General features: G+C 42.0%; 1 long non-coding RNA gene across 1 annotated transcript in view; it reads left to right on the top strand.

Annotated features, from left to right (window-relative positions):
* The window catches only part of LOC109147265, a 92,064-nt gene that overhangs the window by 11,224 nt on the left and 64,723 nt on the right, over window positions 1-16,117 (top strand). Inside the window, exons 2-3 of the long non-coding RNA XR_002048614.1 lie at window positions 2,751-2,757; window positions 4,441-4,444. This is a non-coding gene — a long non-coding RNA (uncharacterized LOC109147265). The remainder of the gene's footprint in view (window positions 1-2,750; window positions 2,758-4,440; window positions 4,445-16,117) is intronic.

Here is a 16,117-nt window from a genome sequence, read left to right as displayed (position 1 = left end):
TTGCTCCTATGGCTAGACTAGAGTCAATCAGAATTCTGTTAGCTGTTGCATGCATTCTGGGATTTACACTGTTTCAGATGGATGTCAAGACAGCGTTTTTGAATGTATACCTGCATGAAGATATCTATGTGGCGCAACCTAAGGGATTTGAAGATCCAGAGCATCCATCACATGTCTACAAGCTCAGAAAAGCTCTCTATGGCCTTGAACAAGCCCCACGGGCATGGTATGAACGCCTAACACAGTATCTGCTACAGCATGGTTATAAACGAGGAAGTGTTGACAAAATATTATTCGTGAAAACCACTGGAAGTCATGTCACCATTGCTCAGATCTACGTGGATGACATTGTGTTTGGATCAACTTTACAGAAATACACAGTTGAGTTAGTAAAAGTTATGAAGGAAGAATTTGAGATGTCCATGGTTGGTCAACTGACGTATTTCCTAGGACTGCATGATTCCAGATCAAAGTCCTGAAGGGTACTTTATCTCACAAGAAAGTACGCTAAGAATTTAGTGAAGAAGTTTGATCTGGAATCATGTAAACCATCCAGGACACCGATCTCCACCTCCACAAAAGTATCCAAAGACGACAGGTGTATCAGTGGATAACACAGTCTACCGAAGCTTGATAGGAAGTCTGCTGTACCTGACGGCTAGTCGACCAGACATAATGTTCAGTATTGGAATATGTGCAAGTTATCAATCTGATCCAAAAGAATCACACCTCATAGCTGCTAAACGAATTCTGAAATATATAAAAGGAACGATTCAATATGGACTATGGTACTCCAAGGACAGTGAACTGAGTCTGATTGCGTACTATGATGCTGACTGGGCAGGAAATATTGATGACCGTAAGAGTACATCTGGTGGATGCTTCTTTGTTGTTAAGAACTTGGTGTCGTGGCTGAGTAAGAAACAGAATTCAATTTCCTTAAGTACTGCAGAGGCAGAATACATAGCTGTTGGTGGATGTTGTACTCAGTTAGTATGGATGAAACAGATGCTATTACACTATGGTTTTACTCAAGGAATTATGACACTCTATTGTGACAATGTCAGTGCTATCAATATTTCAAAGGATCCAGTTCAACACTCCAGAACGAAGCATATTGATATAAGGGATCACTACATTAGAGACTTGGTAGAATCGAAGGAGATTGAGTTGGAATATATTCAAACAGAGAAACAATTGGCTGATATTCTGACTAAGCCCCTAGACGCAAACCGGTTTGAAATTCTTAGATCTGCTCTGGGAATCTGCAGAATTTACTAATAGGGTAGATCGTCACTCAGAAGGAGAGTGCATGGTTTACATATACTGGTAAAATTTCAGTTTTGACTTCCTTTTAAAACACCCTTCATTTTTGTTAAGAGAATATCTTAACCTAAATTACCATAAAAGTGATTAGACTTTTTCAAATGTCAAATATGCCTAGCATCCGTTTCTTTCCTAAAAAGGAGGTATACCGTTGCGTCAATCACATCGGCTCTGCATGTATTCTGACTAGCTGCATTTATTGAGGTTCTTCTCCCTTGGGTTTATAATCGATTACCGAGTCAGGCTTGTGAGAACAAACAAGAGACTATCTCTGCACACCGTCTGTATTCTCTTTGATCTCCTATCTAGGGTTTACTTCTTCATTTTCTTGAATCTCTCACCAATGGCGGATGCAGTTCGTAACATTATTATCAAGCTTGGGAGAAAGGTTCATTCACAAGAAACAACCACCAAACATGTCAAAACCTTGCTCCAGTTGGCTATGAAGAAAAAGTTAAAGCTTGATCCCCTTCTCTGCGATGAAATCATTGTCACAGTGCTGTCCGATTACCCAGAGTTCTATGCCGACTGGTCCGACGATGACACCAGTGAACTCTTGTTGCTGGCCTCCGAAGCAGGTGATGACGTTAATCTGGCATCTATTCCAAAGCCCTCAGATGGAAATCGCGCTAGGGCGTTCCTTCACTACTTTGCTCAAAGAGCCCTTGAGTCAGAAGGAATCTCCTGTCATCGAGCAGTTGCACAACCCCTATCTCTTCAGGCTGCCGAGAATGAAGCCAGACATCGTCTTGAGATTCTGCGTAACAGGTCAAATACTTCTGACTCCCCTATAGAAATTTCGCTTGATAAACCTGAGGATCTAGTGTCTAATGCTGCCCCATCTACTGTGCCTGTTGATTCTGAGAATGTGGCTGCTTTAATTTCTGTGAAATCTTCTGTATCTGTTGATCCCCCTTATTTACCTTCTATGAAGTCTGATTCTTTGAAAAGTGGGCTCTTAATGTGTCTGAGGAGGAAGAAAAATCGTTTGATGAGCCCAATGATCGAAGTTTGGTTGTTTTCTCGGCTGATGATATTGCTCTGTCCTCTGCTGTTATTGCTGATGTCCCACAAGGTATAGGTTCCTCTATTAATCCCTCTAATTTGCCTGCTGAGGTTGAAATTGTTAAGCTCTCAAGCCCTCGTGAGTTCGAGAAAATGGATGGAGTTCCAGAACTATATCGAGTGATATATCAATCTGAGTCCTCAAGTGAAGATGAAAAGATCCTTGCTGAAGTCTATGGTACCCATGCTCATGCATCTACGGCTCCGACGGTTGAGGCTACTGCACATCCTGATTCCTCCACCTTTAAAATTAGAGAGATTACGAATCTCCTTGGAAGTTCATCTGCACATGTTTCTGATTCAAGTCACTCTGTGTCTCCTGTTCAATCCCCATCCAAAGAAACGAGAAGATCCAAAAGGAAGAATGTACCTGTGAAAGTTGTTGTTGAGACTCGTGATGATAATGCTGATGTGGATCAGCCTGAGAAGAGACGGAAGTCTAGTGAGACCATCGAACCTGAAGTCAATCCTCCTATCCAACAAGTGTTCAAGACACTGCGGTCCTCTATTAAACAAAAAGGTTCTACTGCTACTCAGCCTGCTGTTGTTCCCACATCCTTTGCCAGAAAGGGGAAACCATCTACTTGTTCCAGAGGTCGAAGTATAACTCCTGAGGTTCAACCTGTTGAAAGTTCTGACACATCTGTTTACAAGCCCCAGTTTGTATCCCCCACTGCTCAAGGAAAATGGTCCACCATGGTCAAAAGAAACCTTATTGTTCAAAGGTCTGTTGATGAAAACCAGCTGAATTCCGTGTGTGATATCCTACCACTGCTGAGTGAAGTGGGTTTGCTTAAGACTGTCACCTCCATCTGCCCATACTCGAAGCTCCTCACTTCTGAATTCTACTGTAATCTCAATGAAGAGATAGACATTTTGACTGGGCCACGACCAATGCAAATCTTCATTCGAGGGAAATGGTACATCTTTGGGCCTAACATGATCAATGAATATTATGGACTGACAGCAGTGCAAGAAGAAGCTATTACTGATTGGAACTTGGTGGCCAAGACTCTAACAGGTGGACAGATTGATATATGGCCTATCGGTGACAAGGATTATCTGCCTAGCTCTCAGCTCACCTCCAGATATGTCATTCTGCATCGTCTTGCTCTACACAACTGGCTTCCTTCAGCTCACTTTCGTACAGTTGGTAAGCAATTGGCAGGTTTCTTGTTTCGAATTGGAACGAAGAAGGCGATTGATCTGGGTGCCTGGATTTACTCTCATATTCTCACCATGATCCATCCACGAGAGCAGAAGGTAAGGCTACCCTTTCCGAATTTGATTTATGGAATTCTCACAACAAAGGGTCTTGAGCCATTGCCGAGTGAAGTAATTAGTCCAACCCTTCTCTATACTGTTGATCGGCGTCTTTTGATTGGAGATCATATTTGTGATGTTACACCGGTGATTGCCCCCTCTATTTCTGAACCTGATACAGTGGCTGATGATTTGCCACATGCAAGGGATCTTCAACTCTCCATTCAGTTAAAGGCAAGGGTCTCTAAGCTTGAGACAGTTCACGGTATAATTGCTAAACAACTGACAGGGGCCCGTACTGAGCTGGCAATCGTTCTTCTTCGTTTAAGCCTATCTGAATCTGCTGCTGCTGCTGAACCTGCGAAGTCTGACAGTGACACTCCCTACAATGCTTGACCATGCTTTGGCTCTCATTGGCAAAAAGGGGGAGTATGAACTCAGGGGGAGTTGTTTTTGTGTACCTTCTGGCCTTGGCTGGGCGTTGATTGTGATGGCACCACCGTTTATTTGAAGAATGTTCTTTGACTGTTGTTTTGATCCAGCATAACTTGTATGCTGTGCTTTTCTTTCTGCTATGTAATCAGATACTTGGGTTGTTTGTTTTATGATAGCCTATCTTTGTTCTTTCCGTTTATGTGTTTCTACATAGTCGAGTTGTTTTGCCAAATAATAGCCAAAGGGGGAGTTTGTTAGTGTTTTAATTGTTCAAAAACCCCAACTTATAATTAGCAATATTATTATGGCATACTAAGATAGGATTAGCTTAGTGTCAGCTTTGTTCTACAGAGCAGTGATCAATCAGATACAACAACAGAGGGACTGACATTGAAGATATGTTTTAGGAAGCTGTTTACTTAAAAGCTGTACGCGGTTTTATAGAAGACAGATTTGGAAAGAAGATCAGCGTATCTGCTTTGGAAAGGTATGGACCGAATCTTTAAGATTACATTATTCAAATCTTATCCTACCATCTATAATCAAAGATATCTATGGAGAGAGTGTTCTATCTATGGAACTATAAGTATCCTCATTCGACGAGAATTAGGGTGACGCCTTTAGAGAGAATAAACACTCCGTATCAGTTTTATGAGATCGGATCTTTGATTCCTATGCCTCTTCTCAATACAACATGTTCATGGTGATTAAGATGAAGAACTTGAGAAGAACCAATGCTGCTTAAACGAAAGGACACTGTGATCACACTATTGTGGGAACAACTGTAAAGAGCGTCATTGAAGTGGACTGCATCAGAGTTGGCTCTCTAAGTAAAGGGATTTCATTGGACTTCTGTATGCATGCTCTCCACCTTCAACAATCCACTAAACCTGTGTAGACTAGGTACGTACCTTGTGTGGGGCACTTGGGCGAGATTATTGTTTCTCTACCTTTGTACATTGGATTATGATTAAGTGGATTGGACGCATATGTGATCGTCTCCCAGACGTCGATACACACTGTATTGAACTGGGTAAACATTTTGTGTTTTTGCTTTGTGCTGTTATCTCTTCCTTTAAACATCTCTATGATCTGTTGTTACTGACTGACTTCATCGCTGAATCAGTCAGTTCATTTCATCAGTTGATAATCTAGTTAATTTGATTAAAATGAGGAAATGCAAAATTACACTCGGCAACGCAGCTCCGGCGGACGGCCACTCCGGTGGACGGCGATGCGGTGCGTCGGCAGCAGCGGCAGGGGTGGCGTCGACGGGTTGAAGATGGCGACGGGTGGGGGGTGGGTTTCGGTGGTTTCACGGGTAGAGAAAAGAGAAGAGGAAGACTTTGGGAAATTTAGGGATTTTGGGAATGAAATTGGGGAAAAGATGATTTAATTTGGGGATTTGGGTAAAGATGAGGATTTATGATTTAAATGGGATTAAAATTGAGTAAGTTCCAAGGAAGACATTTAGCTCAAGTGGTTTAGAGGTTGGGTTAACAAAGAATAGGCCCGAGTTTGAAATTCAAGGGTTACAATTAAACATTTTGGCTTGGCTTTTAAGCTACACAAGAAAGGATTTTTGATATGGATTTACTAATTTCAACTTTCAAAGAATACTTGGGAAAATTTTAAAGGATTCTCAAAAGGATAGTCACAAGATTGACCAAATATAAGGATGGTAGAATTAACCCAAGCACAACTCCTTCCAAAGATGGATGACTAACTTCACAACGAAACTTATTCGCAAGACTAAGGGAGTCACTTAACAAGAAGAGCTTACACCTAACTCCAAAAGAATCATTACCAAAGAAAAGCATGCCAAGGATTGCCAAGTAACTCAAATAGACAACAACGAAACACAAAGTAACACTCAAGACAACAAAGAACACGATATTTGCGAAAAATAAGGATAGGCTAGGATAGGGTTACCTGCCAACTCCTCCTCCACCAAACCCTCAGACTCTCCCTGCGAACGCCCCATCACGAAGACTCTCCCGGGTGGCCTAGCTCCAACTGCTCCACGACCCGAACTACCTCCCTGGGCTCCTCCGGCTCCCGGGGGTGGTGGCAACGCTCTCTGACCGGCTTGCTGGGGACACTCCGCGACTTTGTGACCACGATCTCCACATCGGAAACACCGAAGCACTTGGCCATGACAATCTTGTCCAGCGTGCACCTTCCCACATCTTCGGCATGGAAGCAACTTAGCTTGATTCCCTTGCTCCATCCGGTTAGGTCCTTGAGACGAGGATGACACGTTCTTGGCTTGAAAACTCGCTCTCAACCCTCTTCCTAGCTAGCTCATAAGATCCTTTCTGCAACTGCTGAACGCGATACAGATCCGCGGCACTCAGATACGCATCCTTAAGGGAACTTGGCGTACTCACCGTCAACGCTTTTCGTGCCTCATAATTCAGACCGGCAACGAATCTCTCAACCTTAGCAAGTTCCGTAGGCACAAACATCCTAGCAAAGCGCGCCAACTCCAAGAACTTCTTGTGGTACTCGACCACAGACAGGGATCCTTGCTGCAGGTGAAGGAACTCATCAAACATGACGGCTCGCACATGCGCTGGGTAGAACCTCTCACGCATCCTATCCTTAAGCGCGGAGCAACCAAACTCAGGCTCTTCAAGATAGGTCGGACCCTCATGGACCCACCACAGATAAGCTTCCTGGCAGAAGTAGAACGTTGCCAGTTCTACCCTTCTCTCATCGGGACAACCTACAACCGCGAAATTCTTGTCGAACACCCTCATCCATTCTTCCAAAACCACTGGGTCTTCCTCACCCGCGAAGGTTGGCGGCCTATGTCCCGACACCAAGCGACCCATATCGCGGTGCCCAGCAGGTTGAGGAGGCGGCACAGCGTGGTTGTTGTTCATCAAGGCTTCACTGAGCGTCTGCATCGTCTGCGTCAGCTGGTGGAGATTCTGACCGAGCTGCTCGTTTGTCGCGGTCTCCGGGGTGCAAGCTCGGGGACGAGGAGGCATCGCAAACTTCTACAACAACAACACGGTTACCAAAAGATAACAAACAAGCAAAGAACAGAAAGCAACACTTATCTCACCGCGCAACCTAGAGTCCTAAGCCCAACACTTAGATTCTTAAGGTCGCTTAAAGGTCTCAAACCACACTTAGCCACTTAGAAAGTCTAGAATTAACTCCTTCCTAGGCTCAAACCTAGGCTCTGATACCAACTGTAACACCCCCTAAAAACAAGCTATTTAAAAGCCTTAAACATGTAGATAACACAACTAAACAACAAACACAGCGGAAGACTAAAAGATAACTGAATAAATATAAATCCAAGTCATAGGGTGTTATGCCACGTTCACCAACAAGGATGAACGCTACGGCGATATCTGCATTGTTTACAACTATCCAAAGTCTCAAAAGTCTACAACTAAAGCGACACACAGGCCATAAAACAAACGAGAGAAGCTATGCTAACAGGCACTAGACTGCGCACTCGCCTAGACATCACCTGAAAGAACACAATAAAACATGGGACGACGCCCGGTCAGCGAATAAAGCTGGTAACCCACCAATACATGTGAAATATCATACATAGATAAGATATAAGTTGTAAAGCCATTTTCGAAACGGAATACATAAGTATATAAGTATAAAACCAAGAGCAATAGTCAACACAAGACTCAACACTCTCTCGATCAAGGATACGGGAACACATCCCAAACCACAAAGGATAACCACAACACAAAGGATAAAGACAAGACCAATGACAACACATGCCTTGTGACTACACACGTCACAAGAAAGAGAACTCATAACCACGGCTACACAAGCCCTCGTGACATCACCCATCACGAGTTGATATGCCTTCCTTATGCCCGGTTCCAACCTTATGGCTACCCCCAACCTTGTATCTTCTTCCAACCATTACCTCTAGGACCCCTGTACTTCTTAGTCCAACCATTTCCCTCCTGGGACCGTCTTCTCCCACCAACAAACCACCAACAAGACCACCAATTTCATAGTACACGAGGGTACCGTACACACACACGGCAACACATGCCACCCAAGAATCACGTGAACCTTACACAAAGGCCACAATTCCATAATCACGTCACGGCCACCACGAGGACCGCTGCAATACCTTGGTGACTAGTGTCCCATACCACTAATCGTGCAATCCAGGTAAAGCCACACACACGTCACACCATAATAGGAATCAATCAACGGATCACAACGAAGATATGAAACCATACTCAATCAAGGAATGGGTCACAGCCCAACAACAACAACGATGAATAACACAAGTTATCATCAACTAATAGGAAGGTACAAACAACACACACGCTAGCATTTAAACACCGAACTAGCATACTTATCAAACGGGTAAACCAAACGTAGTTCCGGAGAACACACAAGACTCATCATGGTTCAACGAAACACAATGTTGAACACTTAGCACGATTCACGACACCAAAACCTACATGGAATCCTACCATATAGTTCTAGACATACGAAACATCAAGAAGACACTCAAATAGTTCCACAAACAAACATCGGGAAGTCAAAAGACCAAATACCGAGTCAAAAGAATCACGGGGAACAAATCCCCCAACATCCAACATTGTGTACCCGCGGGTACAGGCTTCTTTACAACACGTACCCCGCGGGTGGGCGACGGGTGGGCCTCCTACCCGTCGTTCCGCCCGCGGGTACAACCTGTACCACAAAACAACACTTCACGGATTTTTCATCTCCAACTCAAATTCAAGCCCAAAACATGCCAAATCTCACCAAATACAACAAAATGACTTGAATCAAAGGAAATTCCAAGCAATGGCACAAATGAACCCTAAACACAAACTCTCGATATGCATTTTCACAAGATCATGCATCAACACTCACATTTCATAGCAAAACACATGTAGAATCTAAGAAATCACATATAGGTAAGCAAAATAGGTTTTGTAGAGCATGGGTTACCTCTTGTAGACTAAAGACTTCACTTTACACCTCAACAAGCTCCTCACTAGGCTCACTTTCCAAACCCACTTCAAGAACAAACCAAAAGATCATAAAGATCCTATCTTTAAGAAAAGACACCTTGGATAAAACCAAAAACACAAGATGAACTTAGATCTTACCCTCCTAGATGCCCAAATATAAGAAAGGTTGAATCTTGGAAGCAACTCTTGAAGTTTTGGCAAGGTTCCAACTTGGCTTGGAAGAAAAGCTACTCACCTTTTAGAGAGAGGGTGGAGCTAGATTTTTAGAAAAGTGTAAGGAGAGAATGAAAGTGGTCTTACTAGGTTAGGTTACATTGCCAACAACAAGTGAAAGGTCAAGAATACCCTTACTAACATAAGGAAGTGTAAGGAACAAGGGAACTCCTTACAAAGCTCAAGGTACAACTTTGACTTTGGGGTTGACTAGTCAATTACTAGTCCCCAACTATTAAATTTCAGGAATTTAAGGAATTAAATTACAAATTGAAATAGGATTAATTACTCAATTAATCCCTTAATTGGATTTGGATTTTGGGGTGTCACAGATGACATAATGATGAAGCCTTAGCCTTCTTAACAAAAAATTTCAAGAAAATACTGAAAGGTTTCAATCGAAGAAGTCAAGGACAACCTAACAGGACACAGTACAAAAGTGGAAACTCCTCATATCAGAAACCATAACCGTCCTCCTTCACAAAGAATAGTCAGTCCCAGACTGAGCGAACATGGCAATTCAGAAGTACACCTACTGACACAGTTAGAACTCTAAATCGGTTAGTGCAGTGTCGAGAGTGTGAATGGTTTGGACATATACAATCTGAATGTGCAACATATCTCAAAAGGAAGAAAGCTATGTCTGTGTCTACCCTAAGTGGTGATGAAGAGGAAGCAACAGATGACCCGTTTGATGAAAATGTTGGAAACTTCGTAGCGTTCTTCACAGCTACAGAGAATCACTCAGAAAAAGATGAAACTGATGGAGAATCGTACATATCATCAGATGATTTTGAAGAGAGATATGTTCAGCTGGAGATCGAATTTGCTAAACTGGTTGGCAGTTGGGAACAACTGGTGAAAATCAACAAGAATCTGAATGAAGATATTAAACACAGAGGAACTTCTGATGAAACTAAACCCTGAATTAGTCACAAAAGAAGATCTTATTGCTCAGATAAGATCTCGAGAGGGAAAGCTGATAAAAGAACTGGAGGATCTGAAGAAAACCATCAAGATGATGGATACCACATCTACCATAGACAAAATTCTGGACTCTGGTCGAAACCCTAATAATAAAAAGAGACTCGGATTTGAACAAGGACAATCCTCAATGTCAACTCCTGTGTTTATCAAAGAAGGTACATCTGGTGGTGACTCAGTTCTCTGTCATGAACGAGGTCAATCATCAAGATTAACTCAGTTCAATCAGAAAGGAAGCATGCACACTCGGATTACTAAAGCTAAATCTAGCAGAGTCAAATTTCAATCTCAGCACTCAAAGTTCAAGACTAAGTTTGTTAAAGTTAGACAGTGCGTACCCATCTGTCACTACTGTCTAACAAAAGGGCACACCAGACCTGAATGCTACTTCTTCTACAGAGATCAGAGGAAGGAGAAATATCAGAATAAGTCTATTACTCCTTTCACAAGGCAGGTTTGGGTCAGGAAATCAGAAGTAATCTGCTATCCCACAATTGTTCTGACCGCCTCTATGACTGATGCAAGATGGTAATTCGACAGTGGATGCTCCAGACATATGACTGGGAATGTCAAGTGTCTCATGGCCGTTCAACCTAGCAGTGGATCAGTGACGTATGGGGACGGACAAAAGGGAAAGATAGTTGGTAAAGGTACCTTAAATGTGCCAGGATTGCCACATCTGGACGAAGTTCTCTTAGTTAGTAGCTTGAAAGCAAATCTTATTAGCATCAGTCAACTGTGTGGTAATGGAAGGAACTCGCTCTTTTGACAATTGCTATGTTTTGTCAAATGAAACTACCTGTCTAATATCTAAAATAGATGAATCAAAACTGTGGCATCGGCGTTTGGGACACATAAATTTCAGAGATATGGACAAAGTGATCGAACTAGATGCTGTTCGAGGGATACCAAAGCTCGCAATAGAACATGAAGGAGTTTGTGGTGCATGTGCCATTGGAAAACAAATCAGGGCCCCTCACAAAGCAGTAAAGATGATTACTACTGATAGATGTCTAGAACTGGTTCATATAGATCTTATGGGGCCAACTCAGATTGAAAGCATTGGAGGAAAAAAATACATCTTTGTGCGTGTGGATGATTTCTCCTGGTTCAATTGGGTATATTTTCTAAGAGAAAAATATGAGGTTTTTAATGCCTTCAAAACTCTGTGCATAAGAATACAAAAAGAAAAGGACGAGCCCATTATAAAAATCCAAAGGTTTAGAACTGATCATGGAAAAGAGTTTGAGAACTCCTTATACTCAGAATTCTGTTCAGAAAATGGGATAACTCATGAATTCTCCACTCCACGAACAACACAACAGAATGAAGTTGTGGAAAGGAAGAATCGGACCTTGCAGGAAATAGCAAGAGTAATGTTACATGCATCACATCTGCCACAATGTTTCTGGGCAGAAGCAGTGCACACAACATGTCATACAGTCAATAGAGTCTATCTCAGACCAGGTACGTCTCAGACACCATATGAGATATGGAAAGGAAAGAAGCTAAACTTGAAGTACTTTCATGTGTTTGGAACAAAATGTTATGTTCTAATTGATAGGGAGCAAAGTGGAAAGTTCGAGCCCAAGATTGATGAGGGCATTTTTCTTGGATACTCACCAAACAGTCGAGCTTATAGGATCTACAACAAAAGAACTCAATCAGTCATGGAATTAGTGAATGTTGTTATTGATGATAATCCAGAAGAATCAGATGAAGCATCTGTGACTGATCCAGCGACAGATCCCCCTATCAGTGATCCGTCAAAAACATCTAAGACAACCAAACTGTCTGACACACATGAATCGTCAAAAGAAGATGAAAGTAATTAGAAAAGGACAAATTACTCTCTGATGGAGATGGAAAAAATAAACCCACCAAAACTCAGAAAAATCATCCCTCAGACAACATTATTGGTGATCCAACAGATGGAATGAACACCAGAAGACGAATGAGAAACAATCTCTGATAGAAATGTGAAGGAAGCCTTGCAGGATGACTTATGGGTTAAGGCAATGCAAGAGGAGCTACATCAGTTCGAACGAAATCATGTGTGAGATCTGGTTCCACAGCCTGACAGCGTTAACATAATCGGAACAAAGTGGACTTTCAAGAATAAAACTGATGAAACAGGCAACATTGCAAGAAATAAAGCTCGTTTAGTGGCTCAAGGGTATACTCAGATAGAAGGAGTTGACTATGATGAGACATTTGCACCTGTAGCTAAATTGGAGTCAATCAAAATTTTACTAGCAGTAGCATGCATTCTGGGTTTCACACTGTTTCAGATGGATGTCAAGACGGCATTCTTGAATGGTTATTTGCATGAAGATGTTTATGTGGCTCAGCCTAAGGGATTTGAAGATCCAGTTCATCCAACTCATGTCTACAAACTTAGGAAAGCTCTCTATGGACTCAAACAGGCTCTAAGGGCATTGTATGAATGACTGACATAATATCTGTTACATCATGGTTATGATCAAGGGAGTGTAGACAAAACGTTGTTTGTTAAAACCACTGGAAGTCATGTTACAATTGCTTAGATCTACGTAGACGATATTGTTTTTGGGTCTACTCTACAGAAGCATACTGATGATTTAGTGAAAGTCATGAAGGAAGAATTTGAAACGTCCATGGTTGGTAAACTGACTTACTTCCTAGGGCTTCAATTTAAACAAAGTTCTGAAGGATACTTTATCTCACAAGAAAAGTGTGCTAAGAATTTGGTCAAGTTTGATCTGGAATCATGTAAGACACCTAGGACTCCTATTTCTACCTCAACAAAGCTGTCTAAAGATGATGCAGGTCCATCAGTAGATTCCACTGCCTACCGAAGTCTGATTGGAAGTTTGCTTTATCTAACTGCCAGTCGACCAGACATAATGTTCAGTGTTGGAATGTGTGCAAGATATCAATCTGCTCCCAAAGAATCACACTTGATAGCTGCCAAACGGATTTTGAAATACATCAAGGGTACAATTCAATATGGAATATGGTATTTCAAGGACAATGATCTGAGTCTTATTGCTTACTGTGATGCTGATTGGGCAGGAAACATTGACGACAGAAAGAGTACATCTGGTGGATGCTTCTTTGTTGGGAAGAATTTAGTGTCATGGCTAAGTAAGAAACATAATTCAATTTCTCTAAGTATAGCTGAGGCAGAAAACATAGCAGCTGGAGGATGTTGCACTCAACTTGTATGGATGAAGCAGATGCTGTTGGATTATGGTCTATCTCAAAAAACTATGACACTTTACTGTGACAATGTCAGTGCAATAAACATTTCAAAGAATCATGTTCAACACTCCAGGACCAAACATATTGATATAAGGCATCACTATATCAGAGATTTGGTTGAATCGAAAGAGATAGAGTTGGAATATATTCAGACTGACAAACAGTTGGCAGACATACTGACTAAGCCTCTAGACGCAAATTGGTTTGAGGTTCTCAGATCAGCTCTGGGGATCTGCATGATGGACTGTTAAGGCAGAACGGTAAATCAGAAGGAGAGTATATGTTTTTCTCAGCCTCCAGTCAAAATTCCAATCTTTGACTTCCTTTTAAACTCCCTTCTGTTTATATTAAGTAAATATCTTAACCTAGCCTACCAAAATTAAATTACATGTATCAAATTTCAAACCTTCCGTTTTATCCCTAAAAAGGAGCTATACCGTTGCATCAATCACTTCGTAGCTGCATGCATCCTGTCAGCCGCATCGATTAGCGTTCCTCACCATTGGGATTATATATTTCATCTGATCGGTCTTAGTGGTAAAGGAGGACTCACCAATACTCTGTTCTCTGTTTATCTTCTCTAAAATTTCTCTGCCTATGATTTTTCCACTCTCTCGTTCAAAACACACAGATATGGCCGATGCAGTGAGAAATATCATCATCAAGTTAGGAAGGAAATATCATTCACCAGAGAGTGCTCTGAAGCATGTAAAACGCTTCTCCAACTCACAATGAAGAAGAAGCTGAAATTGGACCCTGTTCTTCGCAACGAGATTCTTGTCACGGTAAAATCTGACTATCCTGAATTTTATGAGAACAGGTCACACGATGATACAAGCAACCTTTGGAGATGGCCTCAGAAGCATATGATGATATTAGTCCTGCCTCTATTGACGAACTAGAAGATGGGAATCGTGCAGGGGCATTCCTTAAATACTTTGCACAAAGAGCTCTGGAATGGGAGGAAATTTCTTGTCGACGGGCAGAAGCACATCCTCTCTATCTTCAAGCAGCCCAGGAGGAGGCTAAGCACCGTATTGCGATTCTACAAAACATGTCAAATACTTCTGATACTCCGATTGAAATTTCTCCTGATAAGCCTTCTGAGTTGTTATCTGATGATGTTGAGTCTGTGCTACCTGTTGAAAAATCTGATAGTGCAAACACCTTACTCTCTGCTAAGCCTTTTGTATCTGATGATCCACCCCAGTTGTCCACTGTAAAATTTGAGTCTGCAAAAACTGTTATTGAGATTGAATCTGAGGAAAATGTTCACAAATCTGATAATGTTGATAATGTGAGCCTAGTTGTATATTCTGCGGATGTTGATCGTTCAGTACTTTCTGTTGATCCTGTGTCTACTCTATCTGATAAGCCCTCTGTTGAGGATTGTCCAGTTGTTGTTCCACAAAAGCTGTTTATTGAGACTATTACTGAACCATCTGTAAGCCCCCTTCATTCTGAGTCGATTGATGGTGTTCCTGTCTATACATCCTCCAACTTGGCTAAGAGCCTTGACCATATTGGTCACTTTGTGGGATTCCCCTCTGCCACGATACCTGAACCATACAGAGTCATACATCTGACGAATGACTCTTCCGTTCCAATAGACAGTGATGATGAGAAAATTCTGGCTGAAGTATACGGTCCACAAGCCCCATCCTCTGATCCGATTGGGTCTCTAACAGTTGAAAAAACAGCACACCCAGATTCCACCACGTTCAAAATCAGAGAAGTCACCAAGCTTTTTGCATCCTCATCTGCCCATGTGTCTGAGACAGGCAATTCTGTTTCTCCGAGTCATACAAAAAGTTCTCATGTCAGAGAAAGGCGAAAGTCCAAACAAAAAGGAGTCCCAGAGAGAGTTGCTGTGGAAACTGGTGATGAAAATACCGAATCTGCTCAACCAGAGAAAAGAAGAATATCAGCTGATTCTGAGAAAAAGCTGATAGTGATCCGCTGGTCAAGCAAGTCTTTAAAACCCTAAGATCGTCTGTGAAGAATAAGACTCCTACAGTTGTTCCATCCACAACAAACAGAAAGATGAAAGCTATTACAAGGCCAAGAGGAAGGAGTGTTACTCCTGATGTGCGCAATTTTTCTGACAGTCCTGATACTTCTGTTTACCATCCACAGTTTGTCTCTGCAACTGCTCAAGGCAAGTGGTCTACAATGGTGAGACGAGAGCTAATACTCCAGAGATCAGTTGATGAGGATCAATTGAATTCAGTCTGTGATATTCTGCCTCTGCTGAGTGAGGTTGGCCTGCTGAAGATAGTAACATCCATTTGTCATTTCGTAAAGTTGCTGACCTACGAGTTCTACTGCAACCTGAATGAGGAGATTGATAACCTTACTAGTACACGGTGCCAACAAATTTTCATTAGGGGACAGTGGTATGTGTTCGGACCAGACATGATCAATGAGTACTATGGGTTGAAGCCGGTGGAGGAAGAAGAAATTTCTGACTGGGATTTGGTTGCAAAGACTCTCACTGGCGGACAGGCTCCAGTTTGGCCAACAGGTGATACTGATACCTTGCCAAGCTCAGTATTTACCTCCAAGTTCGTTATTCTGCACCGATTGCTTTGCACAATTGGCTT

This window comes from Ipomoea nil, unplaced genomic scaffold, assembly GCF_001879475.1.
Source record: "Ipomoea nil cultivar Tokyo-kokei standard unplaced genomic scaffold, Asagao_1.1 scaffold1978, whole genome shotgun sequence".
NCBI lineage: Eukaryota > Viridiplantae > Streptophyta > Magnoliopsida > Solanales > Convolvulaceae > Ipomoea > Ipomoea nil.
The sequence above is the reverse complement of the archived record's forward strand: the minus strand, read 5'-3'. Positions and strand labels throughout refer to the sequence as shown.